The sequence below is a fragment of the Daktulosphaira vitifoliae genome, unplaced genomic scaffold (genome assembly GCF_025091365.1).
Source record: "Daktulosphaira vitifoliae isolate Bord-2020 unplaced genomic scaffold, ASM2509136v1 Scaffold_5, whole genome shotgun sequence".
Classification (NCBI taxonomy): Eukaryota; Metazoa; Arthropoda; class Insecta; order Hemiptera; family Phylloxeridae; genus Daktulosphaira; species Daktulosphaira vitifoliae.
The window spans coordinates 6921545-6926095 of NW_026099576.1; positions in this window are offsets into that span (position 1 = coordinate 6921545).

Sequence of the window (4551 nt, forward strand, 5' to 3'; positions counted from 1 at the left end):
ACTTTATAATGCTATAACTTATTGAAAAGTTTATGGATCCACACAATTTTTTTATGAGAAATAATATTTTTTAATAAACCCTTTTTCATTCGACATACTTTATCTTAATCGAGATATTAATAAGGAACCAGCAGATCAAGTAGCTTTTGGAATAAAACACCAATTTTTTTAAAATTAAACACTATCTAAAGATTTGCATCGAAGCGTTTTTTTTTTATAGTGATTTTAATCACTGTCAGATATCATTATACTTGATCTAACTATGCCACGTCACCACTGTGCCGCGACCCCTCTGTGCTGGGTTTTTTTTATGAAACATATATAAACTTATGCTAGTATTGATATTTCTAAGGTTATTGGTCAGTAGTGTGTCATGTATATTTAATACATATATATATTATTCCCGCAGTGCCCAAGTACGATCCGGCCGGCCCGATTACAGAAATTATCCGCCGCGCCCGGAGTACACGGACTTGTTCCGATGCGGAAGACATTTCACATGTAATGTTTAAAAGTTGTAGGTTAAATTTTTTTTTTCTCTTGTCCCTTTATTTTCAGAGTGGTTATTGACTTCGGGTTTTGTCCACTATTAACTTAACTGTCATAATTTAATAAAGTCCCCTTAATTTCTTAATCGACAAAAAAATAGAATTATTATAATTCCAAATAACTTTTAGCTTCGATGCGAAGCTGAGAATGTTTTATTACGATGTGTTTTTTTTTTGTGTCTTATCAATTTTTTCTAAGCTTTCACCGAACCCATTTTATTCAACGATACGTCAAAAGATCACAAATCATATTTAGTCGAAGACATTACCCTAAAAACTGAAAAAAAATTCCCTTGTTCCCCGTAAATGGGGGAATTTTTGACATTTTTTTCAAATTTTTTTACTTAAAATTGCCATAACATGAGGTATAATAATTATAATTCCTCTTTCATTCTACATACTTAATCTTAATCGAAATATAAATAAGGAAATAGCAGATCATGTAGCTTTTAGAATAATCCATTAATTTTTAAAAATTAAACAATATCTACAGATATGCATAAAAGCATCTTTTATTATAGTGACTTTAATCACTGTCAGATTAAATCTATACTGGACCCAACTATGCAACGTCCCCACTATGCCACGACCCCACTGTGCTGGGTTTTTTTTATTTTATGAAATTGTATTTTAGACTACATGTTGTAAAGGCACAACACTACAAAAGCTTTTTATGTTTTACATATAGTTATTTTAGCAATGGCTGTACTAATGAACATCATATTTCTGTAATAGACTATATCAATGTTAATACTATTCTATACATTATTATTTATTGATATAAAATATTTACTCATATATCAAATTTTTATAACAATAATTAGAAATTGATATTTATCCACATTACTTGTTATTACATAATTATTACCTATATTTTTATATTCATTATACATATGATATTATTATTATTATTATATCATATCGTACTCACATATTATTATTATCAGTAAATGTATGATATAATTTTTTACTATTTTTTAATTATTAAGCATTATATACATTATTTTTTTACTTTCACTCATAAAGAATACATATTACGCACTCTCACATATAATTTCAATCAGAACCACATTTATAATTTTTTATGATAGTGATTTTAATCACTGTCAGATATCATTATACTTGACCCAACTATGCCACGTCCTCACTGTGTTGAGTTTTTTAACTGTTAATATGAGTTCTTTTTGTGAAACTTGTAATAATTATTATTGTAGTAAATTATTTATAAACTAATTGTATAGCGACCACATTTAAAATAAGAGTCATATTTTTCAAGAGAAATACAAAATTCTAGAAAATTAAACCTCGATCAACTTTTTTTGAGCTACCTTAGAGCTGATCAATATAAATTAAATTTTAGAGAACGTATTTTTCTCAACTTAGACTTAAATTGTGTGGTAAGGCTGTCATTTTTTTAAAGTCTTGATATCATTGTTACTTTGGGGTGTAATATCCTTAATGAATCATAGTGTATATATATATAATACTTGCTATTTTAAAATAATTTAACTAATATATTTGAATTTTTGTATAGGTTTAAACCTCCGATTGACGAAACTATTAATCAAGAACTTGGAATCATGACACTCAATACTTTATTTAGTGAAGGTAATTGGGATTCATTTGGCCAAATAAAAATTCTATTTGATAATTTAATAGTAAGTGCCACAAGTGTGATAAGAGACCTGGTGACAGATCATAATTTTCATCTTAAAAAATTTTACTTCACACAAATGTTGAGGTGTAGACTTATTGATGTACTTTTAATATACAATACGTCATTAACTGCTTTAAGTGGAATGTGTAGAAGTCATAATGACTTAAACGAGTATCTGAAATGTATAATATATCTTTTTGGCACAATTAATAATACAGTAAAAATGTTCGATTTTATGCTGACTATTATGGAAAAAATAAAATTATCAACATTATGGCTACCCGAAAAATTATTTCCTAACTTACGTTCAATTTTTTACTTAATATATAATTATGTAATTGATCTTAAAACTAATGATGTAATACGAAATATGTTTATTAACAAACCTGAAGTAAATATTGAAAATTTAGCTAATGATTACATGATAAGTTTTCAGAAAGCAAGATATAAGTTTTTTAGTATGTTACGTAATTTAAAAAGTCAAAACAAAAATAACTGTTATTCAGAAGGTTTATTAGTTACTAAGGAACATCTGGACGCTAAATTTTCTAACGCTGAACTTATTATTAATACAACAATGGCAACTAACACATTTGTCACCAAATATGAATTACTTTCTAAATTTTTATATGACTTTTGTGAAAAATTTGTTAAAACTGATTACATAGATACAGGTTTTCATAAAATACATCAACATTATTTTTGGCAATGGCCATAGTCTGTTTTTTTTTGTTAAATTGTGGCATAACATTTAAGAAATCAAAATTCGTATTTTATGTTAAATTAAAGTTATTTCTATGTATGACTAAGATCTCTTCTATTAATATAAGCTTTATATAATATTAAGTAATAATTTCAGGAAGCACAAAAACAATAATTGAATTTATTTTTTAACCATTATACATTATATATATATATATATATATNCGTTGTTATTATCAATGATAGTAAGACACATTGTTATGAGTATATAAATACACCAACTGACAATACAGAAAATATATCTATTGATAATCATAATTGATAATAAACAATACGTGACTGAGACAGCAATGTCATAAAAATCCAATTAGCTACCTGTATTTACAATCCCATGTGTATTATACATGTATATTAACACAAAATTTTGAAACTTTAAATGTTTGTATCTAATAAGCTAATAAAGTTATATTAAAAATTCAAATGCCATTTACTATTAAATTAAAAACTCAAACATTTTATTAAATTAAAAATATGTATTACCATTTAAAAAAACAAAGTTTACCCCCCTCCAAGGCATAAGGGATGAACTTAAAAAGTATTACATAGTTAAAAATTCAAGAATAATATGTAACTAAAGATAATAAAAAAAAAAAAATGTTTAAATTATTATTATTCTGTAAGTAATTGAGTGGGTTATGATAAAAAAATCACCCTGTATATATAATATATACATTCTGCATAAAATATATAATTTATTATAACTGCCTTAAAAGTTTTTAATTCTAAAATATGTTTCGTTAAGTATATAGCTAATTTTGGAATACATTTTGTTATTTGTATATTATGTCAAAATAACCAAACGTAAATTCATCAAAATTATTTTACACACAAAAGAAAAATCATTATTAAAATCAAATATATAATTTTTTTAGTTATTAACAAAATATCTTTGATTGGTTTAAAAAAAGTTAAATTTAATTGACAAAAAGTATGTCATAATTTCTGTAATTTGTTGTATACAGTTTACATTTATTGCCATGTCATCACAATAATATAATAAAATTTTAATTTTAACACTCTGGTATTAATAATATTAATAAAGTTGTATTATGAAGTTAAAAGCAATAATGTTTAATAATAATATAGAATTTAACCTAATCTAATAATAATTAGATGTTCGCGCTCGTTATCACGCGATTAAGCGATACCAATAATAATGATGGTCGCCGACCAATATAAGACCAGTTATGCGGACAAATCGCCAGCTTACAATAAAATAATAATAAAAAGATACAGTCCACAATTAATAAACATTCGTATTTATCAATTTATTTATTATACAGATTGAACCAGACGCAACATTTGGTCCATCGTGTCGCATGGATAAATTAATATATAATTTGATTTTGTAAGTTTTGTCATTGCCGTGCTCGTCGTCGTACGTTTTTTAATTAAATGCGTTAGTGTACCGTCTTAAGTGCGTTGGTGATACGGTAAAAACGCCCATAACTCGAGTAACGTGTGTTATAATAGGAACATCATTGGTTTTATTCCAAACGCTATATAGTACACTCGGAATTTAATGCAATAGAGCGCTATTGTAATCGCGTAATACAATTGACTATCTGAATAGATATCAACGTT